Source organism: Falco cherrug, chromosome 14 (assembly GCF_023634085.1).
Source record: "Falco cherrug isolate bFalChe1 chromosome 14, bFalChe1.pri, whole genome shotgun sequence".
NCBI lineage: Eukaryota > Metazoa > Chordata > Aves > Falconiformes > Falconidae > Falco > Falco cherrug.
In genome coordinates this window covers 13799225-13812559 of record NC_073710.1, presented here as the reverse complement: position 1 = coordinate 13812559, position 13335 = coordinate 13799225, and the positions used below count along the sequence as shown (strand labels likewise).

Sequence of the window (13335 nt, the reverse complement as noted above, 5' to 3'; positions counted from 1 at the left end):
GGCTGCCCCAACCTCGCAGCACGGATGGGGAAGGCGTCTGAGCTGGACACGCAGCAGGAGTATTTTATGCTGAACCCAGTCGTGTTTCCTGTCATGATCAGACATTTGCCCCAGGAAAAAAAAAAATTATAAAGTTCCCCAAGCATTTCTGGATGTGGAAAACCTTGGTCGCTGGTAGCTGGCAGCCAGAGGCTGAGGCCAGGCCTCTGCCCAGGCAAGCTGCTCTCCCGTGGGGGGTGGAGTGGGTGACCCTGCTCAAACACACCTGATCCAGGGGCTGCAGCTCGCGCTCTCCGCTTTTGTTACCAAAAGTGAAAACCCCAGGTACGACTCCTGGGTGGGGCTGAGCTCTGTGAGCCCACCGAGAAGTGCCCTGAGTCAATGCAAACCCAGAGGCAGCATGCAGCCCCTTCTCCTGTCATGCCCACCCAGGCACACGTGAGACTGCATGTCCCTCTCACCCATCAGGGAGGCCAGGACCTGTGTGCTCTGAGGTGGCTGTCAGCACAGTCAGTGCCATCTGTGTAGCTGTGGAGCAGCACAGAGCAGAGCCAGGAAGGATGCAATGCGCAGCCCCTCAAGAATAAGGATTGCATTCGCTGCTGGAAATAACTAGGTACCTCTTTGTGAAGATAATCTGCCCATCCTCAGGCAACCCATCCAACCGTTCATCCCCCACGCCACAAGGCAGCACTCACGCTGCTCTGTGACCACCCCACTTGGCCCCAAAGAACAAGGCTTTTATATTCTGTGGTTAATTAGCTCTGCCAATAACTCCGGGCAAAGAGAAAAAAAAATTGGCACAAAAGCTGCCACTGTATAAACAAAGAATTTGGAAGGAGGAAAGCTGATAAACAATGCATCCTAAGGAGGCTGAGGGACAATAAACTTAGCACAGCAGAGAAGCAAGTCATACAATCATGGAATCATTTAGGTTGGAAAAGACCTTTAAGCAAGTCCAACTGTTAACCCAGGATTGCCAAGTCCATCACTAAACCACGTCCCTGAGCACCACATCTACACCTCTTTTAAACACCTGCAAGCATGGTAACTCAGCGCCTCCCTGGGCAGCCTGTTCCAATGCCTCACCACCCTTTCATGAAGAAATTTTTTCTAATATCCAGTCTAAACCTCCCTTGGCACAACTTGAGGCCATTTCCTCTTGTCCTATTACTTGTTATCAGGGAGAAGAGACCTACCCCCACCTGTCAGGTGGTTGTACAGAGCAACAAGGTCCGCCTGAGCCTCCTCCTCTCCAGGCCAAACACCGAGTCCTGCCTGATGTCAGCCCCAGGGGAAAAGCAGGAGCCGCCCGACTGCGGAGCTGGGGCCTTTGGAGAATTAAGGCTAAAAATGGCTTCAGCGAGCCGTTGAGAGTTCACGGTCCCACTCACAGGCACCCAGGGAAAGGCCCGCAGCGGGTGGGAGCACGAGGCTGGAGGGCTCTGAGGCGGCCTGGGGCAGGGATGCAGCCCCGACCCAGAGAACCCAGAGGGCTTGGGACAGGCTGGGAAATGGGGAACAAACCCCGAAACACCCTGGGCTGGGCTGAAAGCATCAGGGAACAATACAGCTAATTAACTGGTACTGAAGTACTGAGGGCTTTACTTTGATAGGAATAGGGCGGTGGTGCTACGAAAACTAGTTTTAGGAGTGGGTTTTGGTAGAAAATTCAAGGAGTAATACATTTCTATCGAGAAATAAAAGATGTAAAAGATCACTCCAGAATTTTTTTGGGGAGACGTAGCTGAGAAAGGAGGCTCGTGCACATTAATTTGGAACAGTTTTGTCAAGAAATTGGTTTTGGACAGAAAATATGAGAGGAAGGGAAATATGTCTCAAAATAGTTCCATATAGTCCCAGTCCAAACCTATTGCCTTTAATGGATACCATCAATCTCCTGTGATGATAGTGTGAGAATTACCATTTGTTTTCTTTATGGATACCCTGTAGTGAGTACTACTCAGTGCAGCTCTGCCAAAATTGTCACTAAGCTGAAGCCCAGAGCTGGGCAGTTGGCTGAGGATTTTTTCCCTTTTTTCCCTTCTCTTGCTGGCTTTAGCAGCACAGCGGAGGGGATGACTTTTGTAATTCTCTTTTTTTGAATTGCTGAGATCAGATTTTTTGTAATATATAAAGGAAATGTGAATGCAATTTCAACCTAATTAAACATATATAATAGGTACCCATAATATTCTCTAGTCAAAGAGCATATTGATCTATAATGAAAGGTTTCATTAATTCCATTCAAGGAAGCACGTTAACAAACGAGCATAGTAAAGTCTGATCTGGTGAGTGGCTTGTTTCCTCCCTTCCTTCTGCACTGAAATCTCAGTGTAAACTAATCAGATTCTGCTATTATTTTCTCCCATTTGTTCATCTTCCTATAGGATCTATAGATAGATCGTCCTTATCTGCAAACAAAATTAAAGCAAAATTGCTGCTGAAATCTATGTGTTTGCACCTCTGGCTAAGTCCCAAGTCTGATTACAGTCATAACCACTGTGGAATTAATTTCACCTACTTAAGCCTTTTTAAAATTGAGTATCTAACATGCTATCTATAGTAAATGTTCATTTAATGTCAACAAAAAAGAAGTCCCTCTCATCAGGACAGGCCACCAGCTGCAGATGCTTCTCTATATACCAAAGGGTTCTTAACAACTTGCTCAGACTACAAACCTACCTACAACCATCTAAAAGTCAGATAAGATGAGTCCTACTTTTTATGTTAGATACAGAGCATAAGAAGTAGTGAAACGAAAATCAGTATGTGATGCTGATAAATGAAGACATTTGGTATATTCCCTTTAGCCATTACAGTTTACGTTCAGGCAGTTCCAAACTATGCTGCCATCATTTCAGGATAAGAAATGCAGGGAGGAAGGGTACCCTAGAACATCAGCAGAGCTGCTCCACTGGATGGCAACCAGTTCTTGTGTGCAGTTTCTACTGGTTGGTGACTCTTCATCTGTGAAGCCTTTGGCTAGATGGTAATTTCATGAATGGCACGCAGAAGCCTATGTAAATTCAATGTGGACAGTATCAGATTAACTAGTGGGAAATCTTTCTAAATACAGTTGCCTCCTCTCTTCACAAAGTCTTAGATGCAAACCAAAAAAGCAGGCTTTAACTATCCTGCTGCCTTGGAAGTCATGGCAGAGCAGCAGGGGAGTACAGTGAGGTCTGGAGTTAGCATTTACAGCTGCTTCAAACCTGGTGTCAGAATGAAATCAATGTCAGACATAAATAAAGGAAGTTTATACATATTTTAAACAGTAATTGTTTTTGCATATCCATATATTTAGGTTAAGAACATCTGTGATAACAAATCTGCAAAAACTAAAAAAAGATTTCTACTGTGGGCTTACAGAATCTAAAGTTTGTTAGAATTCTACTCATTGCTTGGTAAGTTAACCCATTTATCATTTGAAAATAAGCTGGCTGATTTGTTTTCTAAGCATCTGAAGGGGTACATGCACTTCTGCTAACTGAACCATGTTCTAGGAAACATTGCAGCTTAATGAAAAAAGCAGAAAATATAATACAGGTTTAAGCTGGACATTTGTATTAGGGTGCACGAAAAAGCCTGAACTGTGAACTTTGGAAACTGAATTCCTAAAAGCCTTTTGCAATTCAAAAGAATTTCTGAATGTCCCATTTACTCAGTAGCTCAGGCACATCTACGAAGCAAGTACAAAAGAAGAAACTTCTTTCCATCTTTTGACCCTGCTTCCTCCAGGCCCTACAGACTTTTCCCACTTGGCTTCCAACAGACTCTCTTCCTTCTCAGCTACCTTTAACAGACCTGCAATTTCCTTCACTTTTCTTCTCACCTGGAAAATACTAGGGATTTAAAAGACACGTGAACATCATATTGCTATCTGCAGGAGCTGGGAGTTTAGGAAGAAGCAGCAGAGACAGTGAAAGAGAAGAAGAGTTTTATAATAACGTATCTTCCACATGGTCTGAACAAAGTTTTTGTCCAAAATGTCCTTCAATGTCAGTGTCATTTTGCTACTAAAACAAAGCAAAATTTGACTCTTATGTGAAAATGTGAAAGGTGAGCAGGATTGAAGGAGAGAAAAATATTGTTCTTCATGATTCAAAAAAATTGGAAGACTAATTAAACCCACAGTACCAGCACAGTAAGAAGTGTGTAAGAAGAGTATAGCTTAACAAACATGCGCATCTTGTGTCAAGGAAACAGGGCTTTTACACAATGAAGAATGGATAGATCAAAGCAGCTGGTACCTAAAGATGGGGGGGGGGGGGGGGGGGTGTCCCAATAACAAATGTCTTCCCTATAGAAATATAAGAATATAAGTACATGCACTTACTTGAGAAAGGTTAAAACAAAGGCAAAAATTCAACACAAAACAGCTGATCCAGAAACTATCTCCACAAGTTAGCACTGAAAAAATCTTTCTTTGGCTATACCAGTGGGTTATACTTGAAGCATTAAAGCCTGGAGAGAAAAGGAAGTTTTGAAGTGGGAGGAGGGTTACAATAAAACCCAAACTGAAGTACAGAAATACTACAATCTTATCAACAGTGCTATGCAGGGTTTTAGTTGTGGTTTGGTTTGGTTTTTTTTTAAATTTGAGATTTGCATACAGAGCTTTTTGTAAGCACACTGATAAATCATCAGCTTGAACCAGCCATTCCAAGTGATACCTAGGGTGATACTTTCAAATACAAGGCTGATATGCCTGGTATATCAAGGAAGAACCCATATTGTGGGCTTGGTTATTTCCTTTCCCCGTTCATTACAGGAAAGAAAGGTCTCATTCCTATACCAGACTGAAGCAAAGTTCTTCTCATTAATCTGCTGATGGAGTCTGGCCTTGATGGCATTTCACATTGTAATTCATTTTTATAATGACGATGGAAATCCTTATCTTCAGTCAAACCCAAGTGGCCAGACTCTGGCCACAGAATAAGCATCTTCCTACCCATAAAATACAACAGAATTGAGTCCTATTTCATTTAGGCTGCAGTAGAATAGTCAAGTTTATTTTTTCCAGGTTTCAGAGACCTTTTAAAGCTAGGTCTGTTTGCAGTAAGACTTTCATGAGGGGAACTACTTTTTTTTCCAAAATCTAAATAGTTTGGCACATAATGAGTATGGATGATTAGCTATTTCTGTCACTGAGCTTTGAGACCATCTTACCCTGACACAGTCCTCAGAATGTTTTGAGGCTATTTTATTCAGTTTTAAAAACTGTTGGGATAAGCCAGGGTATAGCAGCATCCTGGGCATCATCTCACTTCCTCAGCTTTATTGTGATTTACTGAAGACCAGGTAGGACAGGACTAGTCAGCTTTCATGTCCTGAAGGGTTTCCTCAGGCTTGGGAGATCTCCAGAGGCACTGAGACAGCCTTTTGGTTGCCTTGGGTTACAGATTAGACCCAGTCAAGGATCAAGGCCCAGCTGGGTCGTTTCTACAATACTGAAGTAGATTACTAGAGAACAGTATTCATAAGGACATTAATTGAAAAATGCTGTATGCAAAAGGTCTGCTGAGCAATGTAGATTTGCAACTGTAAACTCTATTTATAGTCCCAACCTAGTATCCAAAAATTACAGTGCAAAAGAATTCAGGGGGGAAAAAAGGACTAAATGGTTAGTCAGACCAACCTCATAAACTTTTTAATGTATCAATGTCTTTTGCTAATGGGTTTTTAGAAATACAGATCAGAAAATTAAATTTCTCATTTAGACAAGGTATTATTTAGTTAGTAACCTGATACTCATTTATTTCTGACACTGTGCATTAAAAGAAAGTAATGCATTTTTATATGTATGTGTACACGCACACATTTAGGTGTGTGCACCATCTGCATATGCTGTCAAGCAGGATGAGGCCTCCAAATATAGTCCTCTAATGCATTCAACTTATACCTTATATATTTTATTAGAAAAGAAGTTTGAAAAAAGCCACAGCATCTTACTAGAGAGTATGCGTGGCTTGTATTATCACTCAATAGTAAGATACAGCATAGCTAAATAGCTGGTAATAATTACGGCTTTTAATTCCATTTCTGAGTGTCACTTATTTTGTGCAGTATGTGCTGTACAATTAATGATTAAGCTTCTTCCAAAGCCTAAGAAGAAAATACACTGTCCTCACAATTTTTTTCTGTTTTCCTGTGTTTTGTTTAAAGAATACACATTTATCAGAATGTACTTCTGCTCTGCTACAAATACTCTTTACATGTATATTGGGTATATCTAACATCACATTGCAAATAGCCCAAACTGTGCCCAAGAAGATTTAAAGGAGAATGATGTTCCTGTAATCTCAGCTGCTAACCCTTCTGTACTGATGAACACCAGGCAGTCATGCTTATCTAGCACAAAGATCTTTCTTCATTTAATGCCCACAGCTTGAGATAGTCAATCTTGCCCAGCATGCGCCTGAAGTATTTCAGATTGTTATTTGTGATTTTTGTTTATGTCCCCATGCTATTCCAGGTACTATGAGTTGGTAGCTACTTATCTGTCTATACAAGGCCATAATCAAAGGCATTTTTACATCAGTATATGAACAACCATGTTGCACAGATCCAGGAAATCAATCACTATCATGATTGCAAGAGTTTGATAAACAATTATAAATTGAGCTGTTTCATATAGGCTTGCAAAATAATGACACAATTATAAACCTTTTGCCATAAATTCTAGTTTAAGCCATACATAATACTGAACCCAGGGATATGCTATTGCTGCATTAACATCCATCTGCTACTGAAAAAAACACTAAGTGACTTTTCTCTAATGAGCTGGAGGAAAAAAGTTGTTAAAAGAAATATAGGTTTGCTTGACTATTTAAAGTACACAAGATTATAATTCTTTAATACCTCTTTTATCACAAGATAAAAATATAACAGAATTTAGAGTTTGTCAGATGAGTCATAACTAAAAACATTAGATGATTCACACAATCATCAATCACAAAACATGAAAACAATCTCAGTTATTAAACCTGTTGAAAAATAAAATGGCATTGCTTTACTATAAATCTGCCACGTGGTTAAAAATTTCATTGATCACTAAAATACTTTTTTTTTTTAAATCCTACATATAATAAGGTATCACTTTGCTTGAGTCCAGATAATCATTTAAAGTGTCCTATGTTGGGTTTTTTCTGTATTTCCCAGTAGCATAAAACCAGTATTGCGTAACATTTTTAGTTCCACGTACAAGTAGGTCAAGGATTATAAATCACACTCAGAGAGGTGATTGAAGGCATGCTTGAAAACGATAGGCTTTACTTCAGGAAGTTCAGGTATATATTTACCTTTAATTTGTGTCTAGATGGGTAATCTAAGAAGTTTCTACCAAAAGAAAAAAAAAAAAGTGTCCTTTCAGTATTTATTAGAAATCTGTACAAACATTAAGGCTCTACTTCTGAAGGAACGTGAGATTCAAAGTGATTTCAACAGGGCACTTCCAATGACTATATAAGTTGGGGAAGGCTCCACATTGGCTTCTGTAAGCTTTAGATCAGGCCTTATAGGTTTGCAGTACCCACACATGGGAGAGGGCTGAATGAGCTCCTTTTGTCCTTTGACCTTTGACTAATAAGTGCTCATGAGAAGACCTGTGTTGGCTGGTCAGTCTTCAACCACACAGCTGAACTCATCACACAGGCACGCTGTGTATCTTTACAGTCAAACAGCCACTACAGATATACTACCACTGTTGTAAGAATAATGTCACAGCACCAGTCATGTAAACTAATGTGAACAATTCTTATGTGACTTACATTTTAGATGCCAGTTTAATTTTTTATATTTCCCTATTTAAAAAAAAAATAAGATTTCAGTCCCCACTGTATTTTATGACACCAGAGAGAAATACAGCTTCTTATAATACATTTCTGTCACTTGGCCATTTGAGGCTTTTGGTTATTTGTTCTGTATATTTGGTGATGTTTCTTAGTTTTTGAGAAAAAAACCCCACAAATCTTCTGCTGATTCAATAGCTGAGATGTGTTACCGTTTGCCTTCCATTTTTCAAAATCAGAAGGTAGATTAACACAGATGCTTAATGCATCAAACAATGTCAGGGTTTTTTCCCCAGTGAAATATTGTGGGTGCTAACAAATTGTGGAAAACATGCTCAAACTATGCTGCCACACTGCCAAATACAACTAGAAGAAAAACATATTCCACGTGAAAACCCAGTATACCCTCCCCATTAATTTAATCAACAAAGGAAGAAAAATTACCTATTTAAAAAAGAAACTAATGTGAATTCCCACATGGGCTAGGCCTCTTCAGCTTATGTTCAGGTTATACAACACAAAGAAATGCTTCACATAAGCATTTCATACAATTTAACACATCTGAATGGCTCTTTCCTAGGAGTATTGGAGAAAATTACATATGTTCTGGATCTACAGAGCCCTTAATCCATGGAAAATGGTTTCATTTCCATAAGACCTACTCAGAGAAAGCCTCATCTTTCTCCATTTTCCACCGCTGCAGTCTAGGAATGTGCAAGTAGCCCTCACTAAACTGTTTAGCATCTAGATGAACTCATTTCCATGGAAAGCAGTACCTGCAGCCGCCTTCTGTGTAGTAACCCCTAAGAGGTTCTCTGTAGTTGCTTTCTGCTTTTAGGGATGTATTTATTACTCTGACTCTCAGCTTTTCTAAGCATCTTCTTGGAAAAGGGTTGCCTTCTGTGACATTTCAGAAAGAAGCGTATTTTCTCTTCTATTGCTGCCTACTCTGTATTCCACACCAGGCACTGAGATCTGTCCTGAATGGACCAAGACACGGGTCTAAAATTTCAAGAGCATACCTACAAGATGTTAAAACAAGCCACTTAATAGATTCCTGATTTTAAAACTCAGTTATTTCAATGGAGTCTCATCTAGCCTTCTGCGAATAAAGTCATGGACCTCGTTGATTTGGACAAGCTGATTTTTATGGCACCATCCATAAAGCACATGATACTATATTGTAGGTCTAGGCATTTTCTTCTTCAGTTTGATAATGTAGTTTAACATTGTTTGGAAGTTTTAATTGGATCGCAGTGCTTGTGGTAGATCATAGTATTTGAAAATTTTTACTCAAGAATACCAGAAAGAGAGAATTTAAGAACAGAATTGACAAATAACACCCTTATGTTCCCAAGAGTTACACATGCTCACACATTTTTAAAAAAAGACCGGATCCTTTTAGCTTTTTAATTGTAATACTAAAATTGATAGTAGTGATGGCTATAGGTGTCCAACAAAACCAAGATTAAAAAGTATGCCTAAATGTTTGAAGTTTCTGATCCTGTAAGGAAAAGTGAGATATTTTTTCTTTTATTGCAGTGATTCAGGCCATTAAATTAATACTGTTCCTGTACCATTTTAGTATCTGTTCTGCTGAAAAGCTAACAGAGAAAGACTGTGTAGAAGAACTGCAAAATGAAGAGGCAAACAGGTGATGTAAAGAAACTAGAGAACATAATTGATTGACTATTAATGTAATTAGTCTTCAGATCAAGCTCAAATAAAGGAAACAAACCTTTTGGCTAGTAAAGATGAAGTAGGAAAAGTACATGATTCAGAAACTTTTACACTTGCTATTTCAATGAGCTAAAACATAAGGATGCTATGCCAGATTCTGTTCACATGCCGTAAATCCAAAATAACACCATTGGCTTACTTAGATTTTACATTGACTTCAAGAGAGTTACTTTGAATTTACATCACTGTAAGATCAGGATCAAACTGCTGAGAGGATATTAAAAGGAGATTAAACATGATCTTAAACAGTGATATCCCAGGAGATCCAAGGATTTTCAATTTGCAAGATTTTACAACTGTCTGAGAGTTGGATACATTTCAAATGCAGTTGCTGATAAGAGCATTTGCAGCTGCCAAAAGAACCTGTTTTACGGACCTGGAAGCTGGCAGAGAAACTGAACATCATGGAAGAGTGTAACAGACCAAGCAAGGCTGCAAGTAAGTGGAAGGGAACTCCAAGGGCATTTTTAACAGCATACCTACGTTACTGGATTCATTTAACTTCAGTTATTGGACAGGATTATTCTATTCTTCTAGACATTTATTCAGTAAAACTTTGAGTATAGGATTAAAGCACAGATGTATGTATTTTGATATCAATGTCCACATTCTGTTACTTAATTCCTGTTCATGATAGACTCATACTGACATCAACCCAGAAGACATTTCAATATCTTGGTCCAAGTTATTTTGCTTTTTTTCTGGGCACAAGAATGATTCAGCACTTCTGTGTCTGAATATTGATTCCAATTATGATGTCTCATCTTGCTTTCCCTCATTTATTAAACAGTGTTCCTATAGAATGTAATGGAAAAAAATATTTTTCGCTGTAGGCCTGTGTTCTTAGACCTTTGTAGCTGTTATTTTCAGGATACTCTACGAGCATCAGTGAGATAAGTGCAACAATCTAATATAATTCTTGAGCAGAGGATGATTTTCGTTTCATTCAAATTAATTTCTCATCTGGCATAAGAGGACACAATATCCATCTTCTGATACTCTGCAAGTCACAGGCTCAGTTGATAAATTTTCCTGAATAAATGAGAATCCCAAAGAACTGATTAACAAACAGTGAACTCTGTTTTGGTGCTGATCTATAAGCAAGAGATATTGAGAAGACATTAATGCTACATTCCCAAACCAAGTGTGTGATTTTGAGTATGTGTGTCCTTTCAATTTCCTTATGCACACATGTACAAAATGACTAGTTATGAAGTTGAGTAGATACATATATATGATTTCTGAGCACAACTATAATGGTTCTGCACACCACAATACTGAATAAATCCCACACAAACGAGACATACACTTTTTTTGCACATTTTACCCTGAAAATAAAGCACTGTAAATCATCCTTTTCAGGGATGTGCTGTAGTAACTGAAGTATTCAGATTTTAAAGATACCAAGAGAACAATTTTAAATAGTGTAAACTACATATAAGCATTATACATTAAACATGAAATATTCTGTAATGGGCTGATTTGAAGAAGTCTCCAAATTCTACTGCCTTTAAATTTAAAGAGAACATCTCTAATTCAGCAGTGATTTTTTTATTATTATTTGAATTATATGATGCAACAGTGCTCTAGTTCACATTTCATAAAATTATGTAGCAGTTTTTCTGAAGTAAAATGGAACCGAAATGCACACACAAGTGAAATAGTTTGTTTTTATTGGCCAGAGCCATTATGGCCTGCAATCAGACATAAAGGCTGCAGAGGCTGATCTAAAAGGCCAAAGAAAATATTTGCATTTCTGTATAACTTTAATTTCGCAAATACAAAGTTGTCACTAGGAAAAATAAACTGGTATTTTTAATTCATTATACTATAAAAAACCCAAAAAGTATATACCATGTACTGAAGCATGTCCTACATGATGTTCCTGAGTAGTCCATTAAATAAAACTATTTCTGCAGTACAGTATTCCTAGTCTGTGCAGCCTGAAGTTATATCCATGTCTCCATGCATTTCACCTCTCTGTCCTAAATCAAATAGCCCTCATGGCACTCAATTTCTCACCTTTCAAAGCATTTGCCACTTCAGCTTTTGTTAAAGTCCAATTAAAATCCCAATTAACAAAAAGAATATTTCTTTTCAGCACAAAATATTCAGTGCCTTGTTTAATTTGCGCCTTAATTTGCATGCCCGTTTATCAGCCACAGTTTAGAATGGTCATTTCTATAACAGATTTACATGTAGTTTTATTTGTTGTTATTCAAAATATTAAACTGAAGTTTTAAGAACAGCCTATTGGTACATCGACATTAAATCCAATGTGCAGGTTTGACTGAGAGGACCGGGGGAAGCGAAACATTTTAGAGAAGTCAAAACATCTTTTCAAGTATTTTAAACCAAATGTATGAAAATGTTTTTTATAAATGTAAACCAAAATGAAATGTAGGCAATATTAAATTTTCAAATCTAAATGTTTAAAACCTACCTGCAACACCCTCTTTGAGCAGGATACAGCATTTAGGTTCAACTGTAAAAGTATTTTGAGAGTTTCATTTCAGTGAGAAAAAAATAAATGTTTAAATTGTTGCATTCAGCTAAAAAAATGTGAAAAATTAGTTCTCTACCCAGTTTAAATAAGTTTATGAGAACACCTATGAGTGTTTGTATCAAGTAATGTGATAAGGATGTGCACAGAAATATTCTGCTGAACTTTCAATTTATGAAGTTCACTGGTTTGATAATAAAGTATTTCTATGACTTTGCTCCCCAGGAGCTTATTGATGGGTTCTCATGCTAATGTATCCAATACAAATATATAATTTACATATTCCCAGAAAAAAAGAACAACCCATTTTTATCAATCTTCATACATATTAGATATGTAGAAGGCAATGAAATGTGAAAAGGCAGCAGCTAAAATGTGTAAAAACAAACATTTATAATGATATAATCAAAACTAAGCGCAAATGTCAGCTTATTCATGGTGCAGATTACATGACATCTGATGAGTGATGAAGATGGTTAAGTAGAGTTCTATTAAAAGCAGTGCAATATGGGAGATAACGAGGTTATCATGCCATTATGCATTTCCTGGATGGAATTAACAGGTAAGCCTCATTGACCATCAAAATACTGTATTGTAATCAAAGTCCTTGAAAGCACATATTTGAAAACCTGTGTATCTAAATGACAAGGAGAGAGGATTAGATAATCCATTGTCTTAAATGGTTACGTAACTACAAAATTATGGAAATGCAGAAAAATAAGAGGAAAATATGTCAATAAAGCGTTGCTCATAGCCACACAATATGGTTCTTCCATAGAAAACAAAAGTGCTGTATTGTTTTCTAATCTTCAAAAGGTGTGTTCAGGAAACAAAATAAAAAGATTTGACCCATACATAAAAAAATAGACCTTTGTTCCAATTACAGAGCTAGGTATGCAAAACACAGCAAAACCATTAAATACACTGGTGACCCGTGTTTTGTGCTACCAGATCAAACTGGGGAAAAAAAATAAATAAAAGTGCTTCTGGTGGTGGCTAAAATCTGGGAAGAAACTTCATCTCAGTGCATAGAAGAGTTACATGTGGCTTCTTTCTAAAGATGAAGGCCTTGTGTTCAAAGTAAGAAGTTTCCAATGATTATTTTTTTTTTACGTATGTTGAAATACTAGCAGTGGCAAGTGAAAAGAAAGCAAAAATGGCAAATCTAATCAGATTCCTAGCCATACTAATATACAGAAAGATGATCCACACCAAGAACAGAGAAGAATAAGTTAAAATGAAATGCTATCTAAAGAATCTATGGACTTGCCAATATCTTAAAAACTTATGTACTGCCTT

General features: G+C 37.8%; 1 protein-coding gene across 1 annotated transcript in view; it reads right to left on the bottom strand.

The window, feature by feature from the left end:
- Window positions 1-13335, bottom strand: part of CDH11 (cadherin 11) — a 247226-nt gene that overhangs the window by 81869 nt on the left and 152022 nt on the right. The gene's annotated exons all lie outside the window — the stretch shown is intronic.